General features: G+C 48.7%; 1 protein-coding gene across 1 annotated transcript in view; it reads left to right on the forward strand.

The window, feature by feature from the left end:
* The first annotated feature begins 585 nt into the window (after positions 1–585).
* LOC133345068 (semaphorin-5A-like) overlaps positions 586–16,197 on the forward strand; it is a 61,797-nt gene continuing 46,185 nt past the window's right edge. Inside the window, exon 1 of the mRNA XM_061555513.1 lies at positions 586–755. The gene's annotated coding sequence lies outside the window, so the exon portion shown is untranslated. The remainder of the gene's footprint in view (positions 756–16,197) is intronic.

Genomic DNA, 16,197 nt, shown 5'->3' on the forward strand with positions numbered 1-16,197 from the left:
ACTGTGCTGTGTTGCAGAGGGGAGATGCGGGTGTGCCGCGTGTGTGCTGTGTTGTGGGGCCGTACATAAATGACGTCACGCACCTGTGGGGGGGGGGGGTCAGACATTTGTGACGATGTGTGACGATGGGGGGGGGGTTGGAGAAATGTGACGTCACGTAAAAAGGCGCAACTTTAAATAAATATAGACAACACGTTCTACTTAATTAAATAGACGTTTTAATAAATGTTTTCTCCTACAACATCAGAATGCAGCGCCACATTAAATACACACTACAATGACAATAGTTTAAAGAGATTTGAAGCATGTTTTATTTGGGGGGGGGGGGGGGCAGAGCTTTGTGACGTCATATTTGAGGGGGGGTTTGTGTAACGACGGGGGGGGGGCAAAAATCGTCCAAAATCGCGTGACGTCATTTATGAACGGCCCCTGTAGAGGGGGAGATGTGGGGTGGTGTGTGCTGTGGGGGTTTGTGTTTGTGCTGTGGATGAGTGGGTGGAGCTGTAGTAGGAGGGGCGGCCCCTTTTGGTGGTGGCGGCGACCGAGGAGGGAGGAGGAGGGAGGAGGAGGAGGGCGTGGGGGAGGCTCGGGTCTGTGTTGGAGCGGAGTTGTGCTCGGCTGTGATGCCACTCGCTGCTGACTTGAGAGACGGGGAGGGCAGAGCGCGGCGTGCAGTCTCCCCTCCAGCCCTGCGGAATTGTGCAGCCCGCTGAGCCACGCGGGAGCCAAGTGGGGATGCGGTGCCTCTAATCCAGGTGGGAATCGCGGCTCTGCACAGATTCCTCCTCTACTCAGCTCGTCCTCATGTCCACCCCCTGATCTCTGCTCCGCCCTCCTCTCGGCCTCCACTCTCTCTGGGTTTTCGTCTCGAGTTTCCATACCCTGCTCCGCTTACTCCATTGCCATTGCCCGAGAGTGATGGTGAGAGTGGGTAGTGGTGGTGGTGATAGTTTTGGTGGGGTCAATCTCTCTGGACTGGAGCCGGAGTGAGGACCTGCATGGTCCTCACGCTGTGTGCTCACTCACTCATCCTGTTATCCGCGCTTGAGTGCGGTTATTCGATGTCGACCGTCGCCAAAAGGAACTACGTGGAGGGTTTTGGTTTCACGCGAGCCACATTAAACCACACGCGCTTGCGTGAAGGCGAGATATGTGCGTGGGTGTGCATGTGTGTGTCGTGTAGCGGTCAGCGAGCGGCGCTACGAAACCCGGCGACCCGTTCGATCCCCGCCTCAAACGAGTACCTGGTGTGGTGATGTGTAAACATCACCACTGGGGAGACAAAGGCGGCCGGGCGTGCTGTTGGCCACCCTCTCCCTCGTGTGCCGTGCCGGCCTTTATAGGTGCTCGCGAAAAGCACTTGCCCCAACAGTCTCTTAAAGGCTATACGGGGGCATCTTTTATCTTCGTGGTGAAAGGTGAAAGATCATCGCCGTTGAGTGACCTCTGAACTGCTCCTGTGACTCTCGCCGAGGTCGACTCGGTCTCAAATGAGTACTTTGCGCTGTCTCTGAATAGTAGCGTTCGGGAGATAAAGGCGGCCGGGCGTGGAACCTGCCTCTGTCCAAACCGTAATATGCGCTCGCTAACAGCCCTTGTGTTAACAGTCGATAACGGGAAAGGTTGAGCGAGGCAATGATCTGTAGAGAGTCGTGGTTGCTCCCAGATGTGTTTATGCATGTTGATGGCTGTTTAAACGCATAGATATATTCGCGATGCGTAATCGTCTTTGTCATCACTATCATTGCCATTCATTGTATACTCTCTGTAGACACGCATGCGGGGAATTATGCTGACACAAATGGTAACATATTTATCGGGAGAACAACATTAGATACATGTTGGCTGTTAAGAAAAGTAGTTGGGCTCGGGCAAGGCACAGTGTTGGAACGGATGATGGCCAAATGGTAAAGACTGGTAACAGAGTGGCAGCCGAATGCGAGAACTTCAGATGCGCAGGAGCGAGATAGATTTTGGCATTGTAGGATCGTAAGGTGAACGCGGCAACGTGGGAAGGGAATTCGTCCAGTAGTGGATAGAACAAGGACGATGAGCAGCTGATTTCAAGCCCAAGCAGTACAGGTGAAAACAATATACACGATTCATCTATGTGGTCTACTGGCTTCCCCAACGTTAAATAATTGTGCATCTCCTGAACTGCCAGAGCAGCCTGTATTTTGTAAAAAAAAAAACAATCAATGAAGCGTCAGCTTAATAAAATCAATAACTTCACAGCTAATACTATATCCCCTTTAAACCCCATCGACAGCTCTGTGAAAATACCATGCATAACATGAATGTTGTCTATCAGCAATGAAAGTTGCATCTTATTTCGGGGATCGCTTTGATTTATGAACATTGCGTTATTAACCCCGGGAAGGTAACTGAGTTTTTACAATGATCAGTTTTAGCAGATGAAAGAATTGCATCCCGTCCTCCTGGAAAAGGCCGTCATCTAGCAGTGTATTAATAATGACTGACGATGAGTACGAAGTAAGCCTGTTGTGTGGGTGCACAACAAAACAACATAATGTCGCATGCTGAAAAGTCCGAATAACACAGGATCCACCATGAAGGGCACTACGTGCGAGAAAGACAACGAGGAGTATTCCACGTCGGGTCTGTCCGTGTCGGCGACCCCGCAAATGTTTCCGCGCCCGGCAGAACAACATCCATCATACACACCTCTCGCTACGGCTGTTATTTTTATTTTATGTATGCCTTCGATAGCAATTTATTACGATGCGATTTTGTTTGTATGGAAATAGCTTTTATTGTTCTTGCGATTAAGTCTTTTAACAATGTTTTTTTTTAATCTGTACAGCACTTTGAATTGCATCTTTTGCACGAAATAGTGCTGTAGAAATAAAGTCTTGATTGATTGATACTAATTCGGCATTTGGGAATAAAAAGACGTATGAGGCACGGAGTATTGGCGTGAACGGCGCGCGCAGGAAGAGCTTCGAGGTGACGTCACCTCGGCTCCATGCGAAGAGGAGGAGGAGGGTCGTGGCTATAGAGAGAGGCAGGGCAGAGAAGACCGTAAACATTCTACACGCAGTAGCCCGCAGAGCCGCGACGCGGGAACTGACAATGGGGAAGGAGGGAAGGGAGAGAGGCGGCTCCATTGCGTGCGGACCACGGTGGCTAGGAGATGTTAACTAGCTCGCCCGGTATGCAGAAGGCCGTGGGTTCGATCTTGACCACGACGCATGTTCTTCTCGTGGCCGCGTGGATTTTTCTCCGGGTCCTCCGCTTTCCCCCCTCCACATTTAGAACCAACGACACGCGTTTCGAGTATTTGACCCGCTGTACATTTCCACACGACCAGCCACTTTGTTGAGCTGTTATTTGTGGCCAGGTCGCTTCTGAATTTTGTTTTAATGTATATCAGTGCGACTTACCTGGCTGAATTCAAACACAATAGTTTATGACATCGGGATCCTGACGATGCATTACGCGTCGGTTAATAAGAGACGGATATCGATTGTTTACGCTCACGTAACGTGCGTGCATGAACTCATGCAAATCATTGTGTGAGAATCAGCGTTTTTTAGATTCGTATACGCTGTATGTCATTGGGTTCGTGAGATTTGCTGTTCAGCCACTCGAGGCTGCTCTCGTCGCCACAGCGTGCAGCGGATTAAGCGACGGTGCCGCACACTCGACGAAAGCATTCGATGCCACCATCTACTGTATATGGAAGAGATACAATTATACTCTTAGGTTCTTTCGGTAAAGTTACGTAGGTAAAAAAATAAAAAATATAAAATAATAGAAATAATAATTGAAATAAAATAATAAATCACGACGTTTCGGAGGCAACACAGGTCTCCGTCATCAGGTGGGACCGTCATAGCTAAATTTACTGTATCAAGTGAGGAAAAATCCAAGCGACAAGCTCTTAAATACAAATTAAGGGGGAGGGGGTGCTTATCTGAATGTGGTAGCCAGTGAATGGAACGTGTTGGGGGGGGGGGGGCTAAAAGAGAACAATCGGTGTACCTCGACTTGGGGTTGTAACCGGTGTTGGCTGACAATCCAAATACAAAAAAGGCAGTACTGTTTAACGCTGGGGATGTCAACACTTTTTTATTTTTTACCTACGTGACTTTACCGAAAAAACCCAAGAGTATGAATCCTTGCAGTCACGAAAGCTTCAAATCTAGATACAATTATCCCCATTGATAACTGGAGTTGTCAAATAATATTTGGTGGGGAGCGGTGGCGCAGTGGTTAGCATCATTGTTGAGTAATATCTGAACCGGTTCTGGGACTAAACTTTCGTGGCCCGCATTGACGTGCGTGGTGAAATATTATAAAAACAATTCCCATGACCGGTGCGGGTTGTTTTGACGACAGCCGAATGACAAAGTTGCTGTAAATGATCAATAATTTATTTAAATATGCCAGGGGAACGTGTGTGTGTGTATGCGTGTCTTTAATGCAATGCCGTGTGGTTGCTAAGTGTGGGGTAGGATGTGGATCATTGGGCATACACCATGCTCCCATGCACACAACACGGCCTTGAACATGGAGATAATGAAACACAAGCGCTGGCTTGTTTCATACATTACGTTGGCTCACAGGTAACGATTCTCCGACACCTGGACTAATAAATGCATGACATTAATCTTAAATCCAGGATAGCAATGTTGACCATCCACAGCCAATGGCAATCGGCATTCAACCTACACTTGGTAACAGGGGGCGCGCTGCAGTAACACTATGTAACACGACTTTTGTTCTTGGGTAGTAAGTGTAATTTTCTAATTGCTTATGCCTCAAAAGTATAGAAAATGGCTATTATTCCCCACAAACTTTGCGTTTGGGACCAGGTCTTTACGTGAAGGAATGCCACAAATGCACACCACGTTTTCTCATTGAAAATACATTAGGTACATTTCTAAATATCACTGTCCTGGTCACAAAAGCAAAGTTTGTGGAGAATAAAAGCCATTTTCTGTACTTTTGAGGCATAAGCAATTTGAAAATAACACTTACTACCCAGGAACAAAAAATAAAACGTAAATGTGTTACAGTATAACCAACCCGAGAGATCTGTAGCCATATGCTTGCATAAAAAAAATTCCATTTGTATAGCGCTTTTCATCAGAAATCTCAAAGCGCTGTACAGGACACAGCAGCAGCAGCAGACACTCAGCATTAACATAATTATGTTATAAATACATTTTAAGAATCCATTTGCAACTGCTGTGACGAGCAACAAAAAGCAGTGACAAGATTGCTAAAGATATAATCTGCGAGGCGAACCAAGTATAACATGAGTTAATTTATCGTGGAATATCCTCCGACCCCCACCAAATTCCCAGTGGATATTTTCCGGAGCCTAGCTCCGAACAGCTTTGGAATGACATTATACGTCCTGCTTAAAGATGCAACCCAATAAAAGAACAGCTTTTATCTGCTCGCTACACATCGAGGCTGTTTGCCCCAGGCCGCCCACACGAGTGTGGCACTTGGTTCATGAGTGAAACATACTCTAAATGCATGTCTGGTGAACTTCTTTCGCACCGTACGTATCCAACCGTGCTAATCGGAGGTGCGGGCTAGACGGGCACTCCGTTAATTTGATCGAATGACTGTATTTGGTGAAACTGCGCTGGCAGTGAGTGATGGAACAAGCCCAGAGAATGAAATAGATCCAAAGAACACAGGATGAGATGTTACTATCCTTTGTGCAATCACTTCCAAGAGTTCATGAACAGTGAGCCTGGTGAAATTTGGGGAGCGCATCGTCAGTAGTGAACCTTTGGTTCCTAGGGTGTTTCGGCCTTTCATACTATACACCCTCCCCAAAGGCGGCCAGCGACAGGCGACTTATTCACAAAATCACTTACGGCCTCTTTGTCCAATCCACTGCTGAATAAATACTTATTGACCGTTTTTTCCCTGCGTCATAATACGTACATGGAACCGAGCATATGAGGATCGATACTTATCGATATGTTGTGGGTACAGTAATGGGCATCACGTGAACCCGGCAGACACTCGAGGCGCTACCAATGTAAACAAAAAAAATCGACTCTTTGAATCGAATATGGGCCCAGACACTTGATGTCATTGAATCGCCTGGGTGTATTTCTGCCTAAAAAAAAGGAAAATGTTTATCGGCCACGTTTAAGACAATTGCCCTTCTTCATAGCACACATGGTAATGTCGAGTGATATCTGAACCGGTTCTGTGTGCTATGAAGAAGGGGGGGGGGGGGGCGGGGGATGGTAGTGAATCATTCAAACGCGAACAATGACATGTTGAGCCAGTGTACAGAGTCATTGTTCTGCCTCGCGCTGCGCTTGCAAAGTGTCCACCTTTGGCCGCGAGCCGCAAGTGTGTGAGTGGCTGCTCTGACGCTTGTAGCTGCGGGAGATCAAGTGCCCTTATTGTGGATGCCTGCTGGGGGGGGGGGGAGATGAGGTGGGTGAGATGGGAGGCTGGGGGGTTAGCATGGGGGAGGGAGATGGGGGGGATACTGGATGGATGGCGTGATCAGGGGAGTTGCAAGGGACGATGGGGCGACGCGGTGGCTAGGAGATGTTAACTCCCTCGCCTGGTATGCAGGAGACCGTGGGTTCGATCCCGACCCTGACGCCTGCTGCTGTATATTTGCAGTTTGCACGTCTCTCTCTCCCCGTGGTCGCGTGGATTTTTCTCCGGCTCATCCGATTTTTTCTCCCTCCACATTTAGAATCGTGCGTTTAGAATTTTTGACTGCTGTACATTTCCACGTGATAAGTCGCTTCGTTGAGCTATCATTTGTGGCCAGGTCGCTTCTGCAAAAGAGCTACGTAGCTCAGTGGACCTCAGCGGGTAAAATAGAAAATAGTTCACGAATTAACGATTCTCGTGAGCAGTCACTACTACACGATGGTAAACAATAGATGTATTGTTTTCTGTTATACTTTATTCGGACATTTTTGCCTGCACCAAATATGTTTGGAGAATATATTTGCAAAGGATGCAGTTGCATCTCTAACGTGATATCCCATTGTTGTTTTTGGGGGATTAAAATTGAAGCACACCACAGCAAAAGCCCCATTCCCGCCCAAATGTAATCTCATCGTAGCCTGTAAATGTACGTAGGCATACGTTTGTGTTTGTTTACGGTGATGGCGAAGTTTCGTAAACCGCCGTGTATAACATTATCTTGCGTCAAACGTAACCACTTTCGAGTGGGAGCGAGAAAACGTTGCTGTGGTTGTCAGCCGTGCCCCTTTGTGCTTGTGACAGATTTCTTCTGCCCGTGGTCATTTATTTACAAGTGCTTCACTTTCGAACGAACGCGTGAGCCACCCATAGCCGCAGCTCTTTCACTCTCCGCGCGTAAAATGTTTTCGTGCGTCGTGGGTGCCAATTAACATACTGTCGATTAAAGCCAGTGTTTGACGCCCTCCATGGGTTCCGTTGTGAATCCTTCACGTGATCGCTGCTGGTGCTCGGGGCTGCTGTGCAGAAGTTGACAGCCGGCTCGTTGCCCCTATTTTGTGGTGTGACTGAAGCAATTTGCACTCATTCTCACAGAGATCTATTCAACATTGGCTGCGACCTCATCATTTATACGAATCACAATTTACAATCCTGGATGAAGCCCTTTCCTCACTTTTTCAGCCACGGGGCTTGTTTCACCATACTTCACCATGCTGGGCAGTGTGGGTTTTAGTGAAGTGAATCTCCTCGGATCTCCACTGGGTGCATGGCGCCACCGTGCCCACCACTACGCATCGCTTTGCATCGGTAGTTGCACCCTCAGATTATTGTTCCTGTTAAACAAACGTCTCGGGTCTCATTTTCAGGAAGATACAGCCATGGGACATGAGGCTCATTCCATTCATACGTTGGGTGAAACTGAGTATCCAGAGAATGTGTACGCGCAATACTCGGCACTGCCATCGTCTGGCCACCTTGCAGTCTCATGTCCGCAACACCTCACGAGCCCTCGCGATCTCCCGTTAAAATACGAGGTCGGTTTAACCCCCAATAAGCTTTGAGATCCAAAGTGAGATTGGGGTGCATTTGGAATGATTTGACCAAAGGCTATGCACGGACAAATTTGGATGCTTGGCAGTGGAGATGTTCATTGCAAAGAAAGGTTGGACACATTTGGAATTTAGCCCGATGCTATGGCTGGCTCCCGACCCCCCAAGAGTGGAAATCTCTCATCATTTCCTGGGGTATTGATATGGTGGGTAGAGCACTATATCCAATTAGCGAGGCTTGTAGCGTTATTATGAAAGTAATTTACTGCACACAATCGCGCCCCCATTGCCTTACAATGCGAGCTGTAATATGTCTCCCATTGAATTTCCCCAAATGTCCAACGCCCACTCGGGTCGTGCTCGGTGCGTGAAGAGCGGAGACATTGCTTCCTGCCTGTCGGTGTCAATAATTGAGAGACGCTCGCCGTCGACGTAGCTGGAGGCGGTGTTCGTCCCACTTTTTCCTGTGGTGGGAAAAATTGGGTCACAACGTGCAATGGATTCAAAACCTTTGCCCTAGTTTTTTTTCCGTCCTATTTTTGTTATTTTCACTAGTCCATAACTCAGTGCTGCCGAGTGAAATATTTTTTTCTTTAAAAATATTGCGCTCTTTTACCGCAGTGTAAGCTGAACGCCAAGCAACGGAGATGAATGGGACTCGTGTGAGTAGCATGATGCATGGGAGCGCTAGCGCGCGTGTGTGCGCGCGTTTGTGAGTGTGGCGGCCGGTGCACACGTGTTGTCTTAGCGTGTGGACAGGTCAGAGTTCATCAGCACCAGGCGCTTTCTTTCCCTTTAACCCCCACCCCACCCCCAGTGGGTCAAAGCTCCACACAGCGTGAGCAACGCATGAAAATCCCATAACTCTGCACATCGCCCGTGCGTTTTATCGAGCTCGCTTGACGCGTGTACGCACACACGCACACGTGGCCGATCTTGCCACGGCTGCGCGTCGCCGCAGCCAAAACCACCGCTGCCTCGCACATGGTTGGTAGCATCGCAGTCACCCTGGGTACAGAGATTGCCAGCCAGACTCTGTGGAAGCACGGACAAGAGCGGCCCACATCACCGGTCTTCTCTCACCCTCCCTACTTTTCCACGTCCCTCCCTCTCCGCCCGCAACCACAAGCTGCATACACATGGCGCTCACGCAGGCCGCCCGAGCGAGGAGCTTCTTCAGCTCTGGCGTCCAAGCGGACCGTGAGTGATTGGGGGGAGTGCAGAGGGTGGTGGTGGTGGTGGGGCGTCTCTTTTGTCCCGCTGTTGCTCTTTTGTGCGACGTCCTTGGGCTGCCTGCAACGGACGCTGGCACGGGAAGCCTCGTCTGTGTGTGGGTGTTGTTGGTTGGTTTTTTTGCCACGGTGGGAAGCCCGGCAAGGGGAAGGTGTTTGGGGGTGGTTACGAGGTTGGCGTTTGGGGGCGCGGGTTTCGTGTGTTTGTGAGAAGGCGGTGAGGTTGGTGGCGTAGGGGAGTTGGGGGGGGTGTTTTGGACGCGGATGGTCATTGTAGCTCCTGACGGTTGCTGGGGGTGATAGCTTTATTCAAAACATAAAGTCCGGCAGTCGCCCTCGGCGAGAGCGACGCACAAAAGCGTTCCTCTCGCCTCACAAGCGGCCGGGTGGCCAGATCCACGATAATCCGGAGTGCTTCTCCCCTCCTTGCTTGTTCCTCGCCTGTCGGCTCCGTTTTTCTCACACGGTCACTCGCCGGGCCGGCAGCGAGGCGCAGGAGAACGCACAAATCTTCCCCCACATCCAGCAAAAAAAAAAACGGAAGCGTTTGACAAAAGTGGCAATGTGATGGACCTAAGCAGCGAAGCGTGTTTGGTGACGTTTGTGTGGTGCCGAGGTGGTACCGTGTGTGGGTGGTGGCGAGGTGGTGGTGAGGTTGTTCGGTGAGGTGGTAGTAGGGTGAGGTGGTGGTGATATGGTGGTTGAGATGGTGGTGGTAGAGTGATCTGGTGGTGGTAGGGTGATGTGGTGGTAATATGGTGGTGAGGTGGTGGTAGGGTGATGTGATTCGGAGAGGTGGTAGGGTGATGTGGTGGTGAGGTGGTGCAGTGGCTCTCACTCGATGGACCGTCAACAGCCCTCACCTCGTTCATGCCCAACAGCACTGCCTGCCTGCACCAGCCAGAGCTCAAGTTATTTCTCGCTCTTGCACCTACCTATACATGAGCTTGCATTCTCTCTCTTTGTCCAATGAAGCTTCAGCAGAAGGGTTGCTGAAAGAGACTTCGCTGTGCACACAGAATGGCACAAAGCGGGATCATGAATTCACTTTTGCAAACAAATATTTTGTTCTTCTTGGTTTTTTCGGTAAAGTCACGTAGAAAGGAAATAATAAATTCATAAAAATAAAACATAATAAAATAAAAATTCTCATGACGTTTCGGCCACAACACAAGCAGCTGTCCTCAGGTGAAGAAATAGAGCTGTCGGAAAGACAACGTTCCAAATGATGGGCTGCTTGTGTTGTGGTTGAAACGTCGTGAGAATTTTTATTTTATTATGTTTTATTTTTATTATTTTATTACTTCCCTTCTACGTGACTTTACCGAAAGAACCAAGAAGATGAATACCTGCAGTCACGAAAGCTTTAAATCGAAATATTTTGTTCTTCAATTGAGGCACACTTAGAAACCGAATAACAAAAAAAAGATTAATACATATAATCGGGAGCATGGGGTTGTGCTTTATTCACTCATTCTATGGTTTAGGTGCTGGCATTCACAGTGCGTGCATGTACGCGCGCGCGCGTTCTGTTTATAGCACACGAATGCGTGCATGCCTGCTTTCTTTCACGTGAAGCCCTCTCGTTGAACGATGCTGCCAAACCAAACCTCGCGTGTGTCCCAGGATGGATTTCTCAGGCGTTGGCTTGAGAGTCGCTCCAAATCCGTCCTGGCGTCTCTCCGCTGGGACCTGCACGAACCTGAAGTCTCACTGATGTGTTGATGTTAGCAAAGCACGAACATTTGAGCCCGACTCGAGCACTGTGCCCTGTCCTCCGCAACCGTGTGATTAGTTAACTAAAATGCTGCTATCGGCCGAGGGAAGTCGGATGAAAATAATAATATGATGATTATTGAAAGCAGATGTGCCCGGCGTGCCTTCGCGAGCGTGATGAGAGATGAGCGCGCGGATGGCCGCTCGTCGAACAGGCTAGCAGTGCCCGACTGGGGGCTCCTGGGTGCTCCTGCCACGTAGCGATTTATCCCAACGTGAGGTCAGGGGCCGTCCATAAATGACGTCACGCACCTGGGGGGGGAGTCAGACATTTGTGACGATGTGTGACGGTGGGGGGGGAGAAATGTGACGTCACATCAAAATGCGCAACTTTAAATAAATATAGACAACACGTTCTACTTCATTAAATCGACTTTTTAAATAAATTATTTCTCCTACAACATCAGAGTGCAGCGCCACATTAAATACGCACTACAGTGACAATAGTTTAAAGCGATTTGAAGCATGTTTTTTTGGGGGGGAGGGGGTAAAAAAATCGTCCAAAATCGAGTGACGTAATTTATGTACTGCCACTGCTCAGAACGGTTCCTATTCCTATACACCACCGCGGTGTCTCCGCAAAGGAGAAACGGCAATGAACACGGGGCCGCAGGACGAATATGTTTCGTATCGGGAACGTTTCAACATTCCCGTTTCAACTGCTGCTTACAATAATAATTACTAAGAATTTACAGCCGCTTCGTCGATTCGCATCAACGATCACCACCCAACATGTCTTTGACTTCTATCCGCCCCGCCTCCCCACACACACACACACCACTCTGGGGTGAGGTTAGAGTCGGTCAATATTTACCGAGACCGAATGGGTGGATTATTTACGCGAAAGTCAATAGAAGCGAGGCCGAGTCCCAACCGACCGTAGCCGTTTCACCAAAAAGTCCCATTTTTTTCTTTCTTTAACCAAACGGCGTCCAGGCGTCACGGCTCTCCCCCCCCCACTCTCTCTCTGTCCGAACCCTCTCGCATAACCACACAACACCCGTTGCTCGCCAGGTCAATTAGCGGCCTCGCTCGACATCGGTGGCAAACGTTTTGGCGCATCACGCCACAAGGGTTCCCTATGTAAGCGATGCTAATGCGGTGTCAGACGATTGTGAATTGTCTCATCCTGCACGCGTTGTGACCCCCCCCCCCGTACCTGCTGCTGCTGTTGTTGTTGCATCACACTCGGCGGGCCATCTGTGGGAGGGCGGCTTGCAGGCCTCTCTCTCTCTCGTGCCTTGGATCGCTTCCAGGACTCCACGGCCAGTGCGCCGCAAGTTGTTATTCGGGGCTGTCCATAAATGACGTCACGCACCTAGGGGGGTGCGGGGGGGTCAGATATTTATGACGATGTGCGACGGGGGGTGGGGTGTTTGAGAAATGTGACGTCGCATCAAAATGCGCAACTTTAAGTAAATATAGACAACACGTTCTACTTAATTAAATAGACTGACACCTTTTTTTTTTACAAGGAGTCATGTTTGCATTGACCACAATACCTGCGGTCGGAATGCAAACAAAAAACACAACTCTGATAATGTATGAACTGTCCTTGAAATTGATTAGTCCACACCCGAGACAGCTTTTCTTAGATCCTAGTCTCCATTGGTGTTGGACCAGATGACGCCAAAAGGCGCCTTTTGGCGTCATCTGGTCCAACACCATGTGAGACTCTAAGAAAAAAAAAGGTGTCAGTTTTGTTGCCAGATAAAAGGGTAATTTTTTAAATCATATTTTGCTACTGGCAAAGGAGGTTCCAATGGTGTAAATATAGGACGTTTTAGCCTTTACCGGATTTCAAAGTAAACACGGGCGGGTGTTTACTTGCACATATAATACGTGAATGTCTAAACAGCTTGGTAACTTGTATTGTACGCACAACTTCAAAACACATCAGTAAATCTTTGAAAGGTTTATAGGGGTTTTCTTTTATCCCGAGTATCCATATATTCCCCCTCCTGTTTTTCCTTGCCACAGACACGTACCATGTCTTACTGGCTATGAATTCAGAGTGCAGCAGTGACGTGCGGAGAGGTCAATGGCTGAGGAGGCACTGGCTCGTATCAGAGCCAGATTCACACACTGAGGGGGGCGTGGAAGAACGTAATCAACCAGGTAGGGTGTTGACTGTTATGTTAGCCGACTCTGTTGTATTACATTATATTTCTAAGCTTACTAGGTTTGTTTTCTCATTCATTCGTACCTGAAGACGATTGCTTGTGTTGCAAACGTCGTATTCTATTATAAAATTTATTTTCTTTCTACGTGACTTTACCGAAAGAACCGAAGAGTAATTCCTGCACTCACGAAAGCTCCAAATCAATTTAAAATATTAATGTTTTTTTTCAATATTTTATTTAGGGCCCCTTTATAACATATGCTACAGGCCCCGCACTGGCTTACTCCGGCACTGGGCGGAGGTGCTCTTTAAATTATGACTGCGTCGAATTTCCACTTCCCTTCGCTTGCAGGGAGCCTCCATGCAGGGTCAGGTAGGACTCGCAAACTCTGCAGAGTTTTGTCGGCCGTAATTCCTCTACGGGACACCGAACCGCGTCTCTCGGGGTCACCTGTGCTGTGACGAAGCTCCCCCGAGGTGCTCACGTGAGCGCCCGTGACAGGCGCCGGCGCGCGCCGGGGGTCCTGTGGGGTCGTTGGAATGTTGGCGTCTGGCAGCCGCTGCCGAGGCTAAGGCGGCGAGGGTCATTCACGACGATGGTCGTGGTGACGGTTGTGAGCATGAGGGCGCGCGTGGGTTGAGCTGCCTTGCGTGGGCTAGCTATGGCGCCTCTTCAAGAGCGGCTGTTATTTATGGCTTGGGTAGCAAGGGTTGGAGCGCTCGAGAGCAGATGGTTTCTATTGCTGGTGAGACATTAATTCCCTCATTGTCGTGGGCTCCCCATGCGTCCACGCGTGGATTTGAATCGGTCCGTGAGCGGATATTGAAAGAATAGCACAGGTTGAAGTAAGTGTTTTTGTACGTTGGCTAAACACCCCTTTATAACCCATTGCTTTTTTTAGGCTGTTTTAGTGGATGGCACCCATAAATCATCAATCAATTCACTGGTGGCATTTAAGAGGCAGCGGCACTTACTGGGTTGCGGACCAATTTTGCGCGGCGTTTGCGTGCTATCTAAACGTACGTATGCTTTTTTTCTCTCAGCACTCGTACTTACTTTGACTCGTAAACATCCTCAAAAAGGGAGTTGGTAAAGCATCGCTTGTGAAAAAAGAGTTCCGCGATTAAGTTCAGGAACTCCTCTCCTGAAGACCTAAACTCTCGCTCCTCTCACAAACCCAGTCTGCAGCGGTCTTTCTGTGACCTTATAACGCAGCACAACACACGCCAAAAGCACTTTAGATTTCTAGCTCTGAGGATAACAGCGACGCTGCTCACTAACATTTCACAATTCCGACTAACACGATACTAACACCTCATCGTATATTTGGATGCTTGAGGAATGAGACCGTGTGCTTCACGAACCCTGGTGCACCCCCCTCCCCCCCGACTTCTCCCCACGCGCAATGCCATCGCGTGCGTGCGGCTGCTCTGTGATTAAGGAGGACTTACCCGGCTGCTCGATTATGCGATTGCAATTATGATAAGGCCACCATCCGCACATTAGGGGCAATCAAATAATGAGCGGTGCAATTTGGCCAAGTGCGTGCGTTTGAGGGTGAGGCGCTGCTGTTGCCATATTTTTGGGGGCAGATTTGTTATGCCCGTGGTTAAACGCAAAGAGGTGAGAGGCTAAAAATAAAATAATACAAATAATAAACAATAAAAATTCTCAATCATCATCAGGTGGGATTGTGTTGCTTGTGTTGCAGTCGAAACGTCGTGATAATTTTTATTGATTTATATTTGTATTATTTTATTATTACCCTTCTACGTGACTTTACCGAAAGAACCAAGAATATGAATCCCTGCAGTCACGAAAGCTTTAAATCAAAATTAGGTGAGAGGCTGTTTCCTTTCGTACAGGTCTTTGCACTGTAAAACAACAACAACAACAACATAAAATAAGAATTGCCATTCTTCCCAGTAGAATTTAAAATGTTAATACTTGAACCCAGCCCCCCCCCCCCCTCCGTATCCCCACACCCACACGCCCCTTACCCCCACACTTCCATACGACCGCAGTGGTAAATTCGGGTCACAGTTTTCACAGCAATAAGGTTTCGTATTTGTGATGGGCTGCAATGCACGACGACTCCACTGTCCGTTTGCATTTACTCCTCAGTAAAATTCATTTGGATTCTTGATGCCTTAAAGAGAAGCAGCTGCTAGAAGAAAAAAACCCGCTGACACTTAAGCAGCCAAAGCGAAATAATCGCACGGGCTGGCGTGCGTTCTCAATCGATGAACACATCGTGGACGATGTTGCACAGAATCGAGAGCCCCACTGCAGCCGTTACTCCTGGAAGCGTTTCGTCTCCTCTGAGGCGGCGGCGCGCTCGCCAGCGTGACTTCATTTTATTATTGCGCTCGACTCTACTCGAGAGTTACACCCCCGAGTGGAGCTGCTGCTGCTGATGCTGCCAAGAGTAGGGCGCTATCATGGCAGCCGCCCCCCGATCTTTATTAAATGGCCCAGCAGGGTTTAACGAGAACCCAAGGGAGAGGTGGGGCTGAGTGTCTTGGAAGAGCCCACCTCTCAATTTTGTCCATTGTGATGAATGTATCCGTCTTGCTGCAGTTATGGTTAAGCTATACACCGGGATTTGACCAAAAGTCCAAATGACGTTTCCCTCAGATAGCCTGTTTCAAAGTGTTGTTTTGGACTTGCATGTGAATCGGCGAGATCGCAAGCAAAAGTGGGGTCTGTGCCAAAAGGGCATTGACGAGGATAAACCTACAGTGATGATCCCCTCCTGGCGAATCTGATCTGGGAGTGACCCTCTACACACATCGCATTCAGAGTCATTTGGCTTAGTATTTCATGTGCGAATGGCCGTATATTTAGGGGGGTGGGGGCAGGAGAAGGGGGTGAGTTTAGTTAGTGTGTGTGTTTTTTTGTCGCGTCTCGGTCTGAGAACGGCAGACCGTAAAACGCTTAAAGAAGCGTTTTTTTTTTCTGATGCCGTCAAAGCGTTCCAGTGGCGGGCGTCGGGAGTTAATGGGGCAAAAGGCGCCATAGCCACGCGGGGGGTGCAAAGTGTCACGAGTTATGTTGTTCTTTTCATTG

The sequence above is a fragment of the Lethenteron reissneri genome, chromosome 21 (assembly GCF_015708825.2).
Source record: "Lethenteron reissneri isolate LAM-NWPU_2019-01 chromosome 21, ASM1570882v1, whole genome shotgun sequence".
Lineage (NCBI taxonomy): Eukaryota > Metazoa > Chordata > Hyperoartia > Petromyzontiformes > Petromyzontidae > Lethenteron > Lethenteron reissneri.